Source organism: Capsicum annuum, chromosome 6 (genome assembly GCF_002878395.1).
Source record: "Capsicum annuum cultivar UCD-10X-F1 chromosome 6, UCD10Xv1.1, whole genome shotgun sequence".
Taxonomy (NCBI): Eukaryota; Viridiplantae; Streptophyta; class Magnoliopsida; order Solanales; family Solanaceae; genus Capsicum; species Capsicum annuum.
This window is the reverse complement of record NC_061116.1, coordinates 77,026,648-77,039,739: the sequence shown is the minus strand read 5'-3', so window position 1 is coordinate 77,039,739 and position 13,092 is coordinate 77,026,648.

Sequence of the window (13,092 nt, the reverse complement as noted above, 5' to 3'; positions counted from 1 at the left end):
AATATTTCCCCCCCTAACATTCTTCTCTTTTAGGTAAAGGTTAGATAAATTGTATTGTTTCAATATCTTTATTAATGTATTATTTTGCGATCGTTTATAGGTCATAGATGAATGTCTATCATCTTCGATGAGATTTTTTTGTGTAAAAGTTAGTATAATTGTACTGTTTCGATATCTCTATTATCGTATTATTTTGTAGTTTACAGGTTGGCTTTGAGAAATTCTTTGTGTAAAGATTAAGTTTAATTAAATAAATTCTCCATCGTTACATATACAAAAGACATTGAATTTAATTGTTATATGCATCTTTGTTATTTAAATAAATATCTATTTAATGTAGCATTTTAACTCACTAAATTAAGGTACACGCGCGAGGCGCATACACGGTTTTGAATTTTTGACCTCAATAAGAAAAGTCTTTAAATACTAACCTTGTTTCCTTTTTTAAGTATAGTACAAGTACAATTTTGTCCATCTACATATCAAATATTTTTAAATTTTTCATACTCATTTGTCTCTCAAATTCTATTTTTACTTTTGTTATTTTCACTTTTTTATTTTTTCTTTAATTTTATTTTCATGTTTTAATTCATTTGTCTCAACCTTTATTTTATTTTTTCTCAAACATTATCTATTTCTTCATTTCTTTTTTCTAATTCATTTGTCTCAACTTTTATTTTTCTTTTATTTTTGGTTTTTATCATTTCTCTTTTTTTTTTCTCATTTTTTTCAAACTTTATTTTTATTTTTTTCCTCTCATTTTTGTTTTTCTCAATTTTTTTTAATTCTTCGATTTTTTCTTAAACTTTATTCATTTATTGTCTTCTTCTTTTTTTTTCTCAATCTCTTTTTTTTTTTATTTCTCTATTTTTTTTTTGTCTTTTTTCTTTTCTTTTTTTCTCAGTTTCTATTATATTTTGCTAATAAATAAAAAATTGGATAATCTGCAAAGGGATCTTCCTTTTTGGACATCAAAGCAAATTTAAGAGCATGAATTATTGTTAGGAAGTTCTTTAAGATATTTCCACAACCAACCACAATAATATATTTCCACAACCATGTGATTCAGTATCCACTTATTATTTCGGTTTCATTCATGAATTTCCGCATGTCTCATATATCAATAAGTATAAATATATCACAATACACCAATGGTACCATATTAGGCATTTCAACAACACAATACAATTATTCACATGTATTTAGGGCTATCAACATCACATAAGACTTCACACAGTTACACACATAACATAACATCTCAATTTCGATAATTACATCACATATAGGTCCCCACAAGGGCACAAAATATAGATATCCATTTTTCATGATTAGTCAGAATAGAACCTTAACTTTAGTGATCACTTGTCTTAGCCCACTAGGGAAAAATCATAGATCTACGGTGGCTCTTAGTTCTGGGGCATGAAACCTTGGAATCATACCCGACTCGATCAGAACTTTTAGAAAATCCACCTTAAAACAATACAAGGATACATATAGTGAAAGCCAAACTATGCTTCTCATTGCTTTAAATCATAAATAATGTGGATTCCTGTCTTAATATATATATATATATATATATATATATATATATATATTAAAAGTGTGAAGGCCCTTAGAAAAGTTATTTGAACTTTTTGCCCTTCATTAAAACACTTTACAATAGACAAAATCGTCTTTTCACTTTTATTCTCCAATTATTATTTAATTATATATATAATTTTGAATCCTAGAATATATTGGTTATGATGTTAAAATATGGTAATGGATTAGTACTTTAAAATATGGTAAGTATTTTTTCTTAAATTAGGACTCCTATTTATTTTTGTAATTTATGTAGGTTTTATTTTCAACATATTTTTATATTAATATATATTGTCCCATCCCACACTTGTATTTTATGTTTTCTTCAACCATTGAAATTGTCATCCTCCAGGTTATTATGTTATTCTCTATCTCTTTTTGAGTTGTTTTTTCCTTTTCTATTGGTTGTCGTGGCTTATTACTTTTTCTTTAACTTGAGAGTGATTTTAAGTCCAATACATCATGCATTATCACATCTGTTTTGTTTATGAATTTTGATTTTTAGGTTTGATATTCTCGTATGTTCGAATCTAACAGCATAATTATTTTTCTCATATATATATATATATATATATAGGAGTAAAATAGTAACTTAATGTATCTTTAGCCGATAACCCAATAAGCTAAAATCGAAATCGTTTACCTAATCATTTTTTTTATAAAACCAATAAAAATCGTTAACCAATAACATTTTTATCGGTTCGATTTATCAATCGGTTTGGTTTTTGCGCACCCCTAGTAACAACTTACAGATTGCTGGTAATTGAACTCGAAAGGAGGTTTATTGTGAACCTAACCTTACGAATAACGACTTTAGAAATTCAACTTTCGAGTCTAAGGAGCCTTTCGTGTAAAAGTCCAAATGTTAGACTAGAGCGGACGATAAGCCTGAATAGGTACAAAAAGTGTTGAGGTTTTATCATTCATTCTGCATACTACTGATAGTTAGAATTATTCAGTTCTGATCGATCATCCATTCACTTGTAAAAGTCAATGAACAACCAGAAGAAACGTATGCACAAAGTTAATTAAAAGGGGGAAACAACCATTGGTTCATTACAAAGAAACTTCCCTTGCATTTAGTCCGCAGCCTAATTAATGCTTCCACGAAGCTAGTAGGAAGACACAATCTCAAAATTTTCTTCTCAAGCTAGTTGGATCCAAACACGTGCTATAAACAGGGACGAATTCAAGATTTAAAATTTATGAATTTCTATAATGATCTTAAATTAATACATAATACTATTTAATAAGTAATTTATTATATTAAAAACTTATAGATATTTAATTAACTTTTAGTACATATATAAAATCCAAGCAAAATTTACCAAGTTGGCGTGGAACTATAGATCCGGCTGCCTCTAGCACTAAACTTTAACATCATCAACTACGTACACAATCCCACTTAGGTTTATCTCCAACTAATATATTTTACTACGAAATACCAACACATAAACCTTGGATGAATAATATATTTGTCGGTTCCATACCAATTTCCTAGCAAGGAAAATATTATATACATTGTGGGTTGGCAGCAGCAGTCAATAGTCAAAAACCTATCCTATTAATCGAACTATAAGAAACCTTGCCTATAAATATGTCCCCTCTCTCCTCAATTACAAAACCAACATTATTCTTGTTCCTGCTTTAATTTGCAACATAAGTAGATGTATATTCTTAAAACCATTTTATTGGTATTCTTAGCCCTTATTGTCCTAATTGTGTGCGTCCAGCCAGGTAAAGGAACCAGGTTGTTATATGAAAAAGAGTTGATGAATTTACAGTCACTCCAAAGAGGTCCAGTCCCTCCTTCTGGACCATCTGGTTGCACAAATATCCCTGGAAATGTTGGCTCCGGTTCGGGTTGTCCATTCAATGAAATGCACTTTGCTGGTCATATGTTAAAGGCTAGTAACTCTGCGTATCCGGGTAGCCTCATGGCTCGGTTTGGTGTTGCTGTTAATAATCCAAATCAAGCTCATCAATAGTGCAACTACACGTGCTTGCTGTGTTGTCGACCCCACACCCCAAACTCGCATAAACTAAAACTAATCAATTTGCGGCATGGGTAGTAAAGATTCATATAGCAGACAGGTCAAAATTGCTTGGCCTCTTTTTCTTCTTTAGCAAACAATTAGGGGGATAAGAAAATTTGATTTGTGACATATTATAGCAGGATATATGGTGTCTTTTTATTGGGAGGGTTGGGGGAACAGTTTGTTGATTTTAGATATTTCAATTTCTTCATCTGTTTGTAAATTATGTACAGAATTGGTTTCAGAATGTTAATTTGAAGTCGACATCAATTATATTTGTTGATTAATTTGAAGTCGACATCAATTATATTTGTTGATCATATAAAAGTTTTTGTTATATAATCAATCTTTCCCAGATGTGATGCTTACGGAACTCTCACATTCCCTCCAGACCTTTTTAATGCTCTCCTATTTTTTCTAAGTCAATTTGATTAAGTTTTAAAATCAAATTAGATTAAATTAATTTAAATTTTTTAAAATTATAATTTAGATATTCAAAAACTACCTGAAAAGTACTATAAATTGCAATTTTTCTTTTAAAAAAATATTTTTGAGAAATAATCTTAAAATGATGATCAAAATTTGTATCATTTGATAAAAGGAAGCAATTAAAAAGGAATAAACGGAGTAGCATATTACTGCATTGCCACTTTTGCAATATTTATCGTTCCCGTTTGGTTAAGACGACATGTACAGTGTACATACAACAATTTGTAAATGTATATGTAATAAATTTATGAATTTGATCATGTAAAAGGAGAAATAAAGTAAAGTCAGTTAATTTACATTAATTGATGATGTAAAAATAGCAAATATAACCATCAAGACTGTAAACAATGAATAAGATTGCCACGTATGTTTCAAATCAGTTTGTTACATAAATTAATCTCAAAATACGGTTCTTAAAATTAAATATTGAAACAGGAGAGACTAATTGCTTATGGATAACATTGATTTAACGAGTTTCGTCGACTTTGGTGGAAGATGAGTAAGCATGCAACAGAAAGGTTCACTGTATTAATTACAGTTGTATCAAATGAAAAAAACAAAATAAATTGCGGGCTTAATTTGAAGATGCTTCGAAGAATATGGACTCAGCCGACAATGAAGAATTGATAGCTCGTTCTGTGTTGTTACTGTTGCATATAATTTGACCAATTGAGGTAATATTGTTTAAAACATCATGTGAGTGATGTATTTTGTCATTATGGAACAATAACCATAGCTAAGTAACAAAGAAGAAGAATCAGAGAAGAGAGGTGAAGAAGAAGCGTAATTTGAGAGGAAGAAGATGATTGTATTGAATGTGTAAGTCTTGAAAGTGCATTATATACAATGATTGATGTATGGATGCATATCTACTAGTATTGTAACTAGTCGACTATAGTGTTAAATTGTGAGATTACAATGAAGAAACACAATGGAATAGAGTTGCAAAATGCAAAGAATGTATTTTTCTCTAAAGGTAGAAGAGGAAAATTGGTTGCTGAAAAAAAACTTCTGCATCTTAATTCTTTATTTATAGCCGAGGACTTCACTCATTTACTAACTACTAACTTCCTCGCTAATTTAACTAATTAAGTAAAACTAACTGACAGCTGTACATTCCTGAGATGATTAGTGGACAGCTGTATATTTAACTAACTGCTCAACTTCCTCCCTCAAGTTAGGCGTATGAAAAATATTTTTCATTCCTAGCTTGGAAAGCAAGTAGACATGTTGGATACGAGTCATACCTTTAGTAAGCAAGTCTGCAGGTTTCTCTGTTGTATTTAAGTACTCTAGATGAACCAATCCTTGTTGAATCTTTTCCCGGATAAAGTAACAATCAATATCTATGTGTTTGGTGCGTTCATGAAATACTAGATTCGCAGCAATCTGAATAGCCGATTTGCCATAGGTAGACTTATATCCACTCCTAGCTCCTTAAAAAGACCAACCAGCCATACAATTTCAGCAACAGTGGAGGCTAGGCTCTCATACTCAGCCTCTGCCGAGCTCCTTGAAATGGTGTTTTTCTTTTTAGACTTCCATGATATCAAAGAATTTCCATAAGTAACCAGGTATCCAGTGATAAACTTCCTGCTATTTGGACATAAAGCCCAGTCAACATCATAGTATGCAGTTAACTGATTTGTAGCTGTAGATGTCATGAACAAACCTAGTCTTGGTGCTTGGTTGACATACTTAACCACTCTCATTGCAACATCCATGTGAGATGTCTTGGGATTATGCATGAATTGATTTAAAAGCTGGACTGCAAAGGCAATGTCTGGCCTAGTTACAGTCAGATAAAGTAATCTTCCTACAAGTTTTTGATACACACCAGGATCACTCGGTAGTTTGTCATCGCTGTCAGTAGGAGGAAATTATAGATTAAATTTTGCTGTTGTGAGTTTCTGGTTTAACTCAATGAGGGTCTAAAATTAATTCCAGAAAGTATTTTCTTTGATGCATGATTATTCCTGAATCATTTCTCGGAAATTCCATTCCCGGGAAGTATCTTAATTCACCTAAGTCCTTGTTCTTAAAATTGTCTATAAGAATCTTCTTAATATCCAAAATCAACTTAGGATCATTTCCTTTTATCAATAAATCATCAATATAAATCAGTATCACTACCAAGTTATCACCTTGGTGTTTTATAAATAGAGAATAGTCAAAATGACTCTGTCGAAAACCAGAATTGATCAAGGTTGTAGTTAATTTTATGTTCCATTGTCTGCTAGCCTGCTTGAGTCCATAAAGTGATTTAGTGAGCTTGTATACTGTCCCCTTCCTACTTTGATGGGCAAAACCTTGAGGCAACTCTATAGAAACATCCTCATTTAAATCACCTTGAAGAAATGCATTAAAAACATCCATCTGGTGAAGCTCCTATTGGTGTGCAACAGCTAAAGAGATGACTCCCTGACTGTAACTATTTTCACAACTGGGAAAAAAGTTTCTTGATAGTCCAAGCCTTCCTTTTCGTTGTACCCTTTAGCTACCAACCTAGCTTTAAACCTATCAACCTTCCTATCAGCCTTGTACTTTATTTTATATACCCATTTGCACCCTATTGCCCTCTTATCCTTAGGCAATTGAGTGATTTCCCAGGTGTGATTGTCTTCTAGGGCTTTGATCTCACTTTTCATAGCTTCAGTCCACCTGGAATCCTTTACTGCTTCCTGATAAGATGTAGCTTCCCTTTTATGAGAAAATTTAGTAACAAAACTTCTGTAGGCTGGCGACAAGCTGTGATAATCTAAATACATCTGTAATGGAATACAAATAGCTTCCAACAGTTTTTCTCTTAGGAGTAACATAATTTGCATGCCATATGGGAGGCTTGACATACTTATTAGACTTTTTTGTAGCAACAGGTGATCTGGTTGTGCTATGCTGAGGAGAAATATTAGCTGGTGATATAGTATTAGTGATAATAGGATCATGGTGTTCTTGAGTATTTGTTGCATCTCCAGTAACATCAAGATCATGATGAGCTTGTTGAACATGCATATATGCATTGTCTAAGTAGGGTAAGGATTTATCAACCATGTTATATACAACAAAATCCATAAGCTTCGCAGTCCCAGGCTTACTACCAACTGGTGGTTCAGATATAAAACATGAAGTAGACTCACAACTATCAGCGTGTGAGTGTGAAATAAGAAATTGTTTATCACCTGTATCTCCAAGGCTATGAGACTGAAAAGGGAATACATCTTCATGGAAGACAATATCTCTACTAACAAATATAGTTTTGGATTCAATATCTAACAATTTGTACCCCTTTTGGCTAGCTGCATATCCAAGCAACACAACTTGTCTAGCCTTTGGTGTATACTTATCCCCTTTCAACAGATTAATGGCAAATACAAGACAACTAATCACGTTAAGGTGTGATAAGGAAGGTCATTTATTGTAAAGTACCTCATAAGATGACTTATTTCCCAAAATAGATAAAGAAATTCTATTTATTATGTATGTTGAAGCTTCTATACCTCTCCCCAATACTTTCTTGGCAAACATCCTTGAAATTTGATGGCTCTTGCTGTTTCTAATGGATGTCTATGCTTCCTTTCCACTACTCTATTTTGTTGTGGCGTATATAGACATATACTATGATGAATTAAACCATACATCACAAACAAATCATGACAAATAGAATTAAAGAATTCACCTCCATTGTCGGATCTAAACACCTTAACCCATTTACCAAATTGATTCATGATCATTAACAAGAATTTCTTCAAGACTAAAATTACATCAGACTTTAGAGAAATCAGGTAAGTCCATGTCCATCTAGACTTATCTTCAACTAAAGTGAGAAAATATCTCATACCATGATGTGTAGCTATTTTATATGGTCCCCAAACATCCATGTGGACTAAGTCAAAAACACCATCTGATATAGTAGAACTAATAGGAAAGAGGGCTCTAGTTTTCTAGCTTGAGGACAAATGTTACACTGATGAATAGTAAAGTTCCTGCAATTATTAAACTCTCTTATTTTTCTAATAACTCCCATGGGAATATATCCTAGCCTCTTATGCCATAGTGCTGGGACATTAGTTGTACTAACTACAGTCAGTGTTCTAATCTGCTGCTTCCTTTTCTGTAATGGCTTCCATTTTAAAACATACAGACTGCCTTCAATATCACCAATGCCCTTGACCTTCCCAGACAAGAGGTCCTGGAAAACACAGCATGTCAGAAAAAAAGAAATACATCAGTTTAATTTTTTTGTCAGTTTATTCACAAACAAAAGATTAAACTCAAAAGCTGGTACACATAATACATCATGGATCACTTCACCTTCATTCAGCTGAAAACTCCTAACATGAGATACTGTGGTTGAAGCACCTGTGGGAAGTTGCACTTTTCCTATATTTCCTACCACATTCTCATGTAACAGATGATTTGAGTTATTGATCATATGATCTGTTGCTTTAGAATCTATAATCCATTTTAGATTTTTAATGGTAGAATTACCTGCCACATTTGCACTGCTTGAAGCATCTCTAATGCTCTTGTTCTTTGTGATCATATTGAGAATTTGTTGTAACTGGTCTGGTGAAGACTTGTTAACCAGCTGCAACAAGTGCTCTTGTGAGATTTGATCATTATACATCTGTTCTTCCATAGTTACAGTTGTATTAGCCCTAGTAGGAGTGAGAGTACCTCCTGTTACTGCATTAACCTTCTTCTTCCTTTGGAAATTTTTAGGGTAACCAATCACTAGGAAACAATCTTCCCTCACATGACCAGTAGCGTGACAATGGTTACATTTTTTTAGTTTGTTACAATCTGTACGAGCATGCCCTTTCATGTGACAAAAATCATAGTAGAATGGGTTGGAATTTTTCCTCTGAAACTGATTGGGCTTAAAGTTGGTCTGGTATTATCTCCTAGTAGTATGCAAAGCTACAGACTCTATTCCTTCATAAATTATGCCAAAAATACCGTTTTGACTCTCATCCTGAATCATCAGTGCATAGGCTTGATTGACAGTAGGCAAGGTATGCATCATCAGAATCTGACCTCTTGCTTGCGATTAACTGTCAGTCAAACCCATTAGGAATTGCAATAAACGTTGATATTGCATCTGCTCAACAAAACCCTATCCTTATGACAATCACAACTAGGTGGGGGTAAAATGGAATCATATTCATCACATAGATTTTTCAATTCGTGTAGTAAGTAGAAACAGTCGATACCCCCTGTGTGAGGGTAAATATACTTCGATGCAATTGATACAACCTAGAACCATTTATCTTATCAAATTGCTCCTTGAGATCCAACCATACCTAGTGTACAGTTGTAGAATACAAAATACCACTGAGTAATTACTTACTGACATTGTATGTAAGCCAAGAGATAACAATCGTATTGCAATGATCCCAAATTTTCTTTAAATCACCATCATAATCCGTCCGAAGAATAGATCCATCAACAAATCCCAACTTGTTTCATCCTAGTAACATAATCTCCATAGCTCGACTCCATAAAGTATAGTTTTCCATTCCTGTTAATTGAATCCCAACATATAATGCACCGAGAAAGTCCAAGGAACTCAAGTACAATGGATGATTGTGATTAATCACTACTAAACTCCCATTGACAGGCTCTCCAGATCTGGTACTCGAGCCACCCAACGATGTATCCTCAACCGCCATTGGAGCTCAATTCTAGCAAAATCTCTCAATTTACTATCGAAAAATATATGATAAATCCCTCGATTAACTCTCCTAGATCTGATCCATGTTAAATTATGAGATTACAATAAAGAAACATAATGGAACAGAGTTACAAGATGCAAAAAATGTATTCTTCTCTAAAGGTAAAGGAGGAAAATTGGTTGCTGAAAAAAACTTCTACATCTTAATCCTCTATTTATAGCCGAGGACTTCACTCATTTACTAACTACTAACTTTCTCACTAATTTAACTAATTAAGTAAAACTAACTAACAGTTGTACATTCCTGAGCTGATTAGTGGACAACTGTACATTTAACTAATTGCTCAACATATAGTTGATCAACTAGAGTAACTAACTAGTAATCAGTGTGATAGTATTTTTAACTAACTGCAACTAACTGCTACTAACCAACATGTTAAGAAAATTAACAACCTAACAGCTCATTAGTTAACACTCCCACTCAATCTAAGAGGTAGAAAAATATCACAAACTCCTAGCTTGGACTTGAGATATTTATTCTTTACTTCCGTCAATCCCTTACTAAGTATATCAGTAGACCGCTCCTTTGTATGAATGTACTGAGTAGTAATTAGCCCTTGTTGAATTTTTTTCCTCATAAAATAACCATTGATCTCTATGTATTTGGTTCTTTTATGGAATATATGGTTAGCAGCAATTTGTAATTCTGCTTTACTGTTACTAAATATAACTACAGGTTGTATAACTTCAGCACATATTTCTTTTAATAAACCAAGTTGCCAAGTCAACTCTGCAACTATAATAGCAAGGCTTCTATATGTTATGAATCGAATAGAATAATCAAACCACAGGCAAGAGGAAAAATAAGAACATACAGATTTACGTGGAAACCCTTGCGAGAAAAACCACAGGCAGAGGTAGAGGAATTTACTATAATAGAAAGGAGTACAATTGTGTAGATGATAGTCTCAATGATGTGTATTTTTTGGAACACCCAAAATAACCTACTAATTGCACATATATAATACGTGTATACAAATAAGTTCTAGGCCTAAAAATATACAGGTTATGAAAAATCACAAATATAGGATGCATTGTAAAACTTTCAGGGCCGGATCAACAAAATTTGGGTCACAATTCTAACACTATATTCTACTTTTGCAGAACTCTTGGACACAATAGTTTATTTCTTTGGCTTCCAAGATACTAATGAGTCACCAAGCCTGATCATAAAAGCAGTAAATGACCTTTTAGTTAATGGACATGATGTCCAATCTGCATGATAATATGCAATGAATTTTTTATTAGCACTGGTGGATAGCAAAAAACCTTATCCTAGATGATGCTTGATATATTTAACTATCCTTAGAGTTCTCTCATATGAGATTCTTTTGGCTATTGTAACAATTGACTTAAGGTTTGTACAACAAAGGATATATCAGGTCTTATGATTGTTAAATACAATAACTTCCCAGTGAGTTTCTGATAGGTATTTTGATCTGTAAAAAGATCATTTGATACTTGCCCACTTTCTTCATCATACTGCTTAGTGGTGAGCTTTTTATTTTTGTCAACTAGACTGATTGTTGGTTTAGCACCTGCTAAACTCGTCTCAAAAATTAACTCTAAAGAATATTTTCTCTAATGCATTATAATCTCTTTTTCTAATTTAGCAAACTTAATTCCTAAGAAATATCTTAATATCCTAGATCCTTCATCTTAAAAATGTGTTTCAAAGTTGTCTTTATTTCTTTAATTAATTCCAGGCTGCTACGAGTGACTAATATATCATCTACATATACAAGAATTAGTATGATTCATTTGTATGACTTCTTAATGAATAATGAATGATCACACTGGCTTTTTTGAAACTTGAATTTGATTAAAGCTTCTGAACTTGGCATTTCATTATCTACGAGCCTGCTTAAGACCATACAAGAGTTTAAAAAGTTGCGAACCTTTCTTGTTGTCTCTCCATAACTATTGAATTCATGTGGAAGATCCATATAACTTTTATCATATAAATCACCTAGAAGGAATGAATTATGTACATCCATTTGATGGATATGCCATTTAGAAGAGGTTGCAAGAGATAACACTGTTTTCACTGTCACCATCTTTATTGTCTTTTCTCTAGTAGTTGTAAACTAGTACTATATGTGAAAAGGTATATAGTGGATTATAAGGTTTAGTAGTAATGTCATGGAGAGAATGTGATTGTAGGTAGTAGTTAAGTAAAATAAGGTATCTGGGTTGATTTTTCAATTCGATGGACTAGTATAGTATGTGGCATGCTTTATCAGTGGTATATAATTGATGCTAGACTATAGGTTTGAACTTTAGATGTGGATTGTGGTAATAAGAATAGTAGCTTAAGACTAATAATGCATATTCTGTGGGAACAAATTAGTAGGCTTGATGTGAGGTGTGAAATAGCCTAGGTTGGCAACTTTTTGAAAAATAAGTCAATAATTATGGTATATATACATGAGGTCTAGTGTTAAAATAATGAATGGTGGTTGAGTCGTTAAGGGGATGAGAGCATTAGGTTTTATAAGAATAAGTTAAAACCCCTAGGTATTATGTTGTTAGATAAGGTTTGATGTGTATAAGTGCCATGTGTACCTAGCTCTCATTCTTGAATTTTGTAGTTTGGAGAAGTCTGGGGAGTTATTGGATGGTGTTCTTTATAGTTGAATTGAGATAATATAGGTAGGAAATATGCGCCTTGGGTATAGTTTTACAAATTTTGTTAAGTTTTAATTTATGTGATTTGAAGTGTAATGCTAGTATTCTAAGGAGTTGAAGATGGAGTGTTAAGTGTTTAGAAGCATGGATGTCCATGCCTATGGTAATGTTAGTCATAAGTCGATGACTTTGGGGGTTAGAGAAAGTTATGATTAGTATCCCTGAAGGGGATGTCCTAAAAGAATTTAGTGTCTTTATATTAAAATTATTAGGTGGAGTTTATGTTCATGTGTATACTGATACCCCCATTGTGTTGAGAGTTATTGTTATAGATTTGATGAGGGGATATATCCACAAGTTTAGGATTGTGACTTTGATCTAAAGGGGAGATGATGAACTAAGGTAGTTCGTAAATTTTCTCATGGTGGAAAGTTTCAGGGAAGAGTTATGATAAATCTATTCCTATCAAGCAAACTCCTCCTACTTCAATTTAAGAGGTCATTCTACTAATGTCTTATGTATTGAAGTCCTTCCTATTTCTAAGGTCTGAGTTCTCCATGTAATTCATCTCATGTTTCGACCTCCAAATTAAAAGAAATAATGTCTCAGTAAATCCAATTTTTT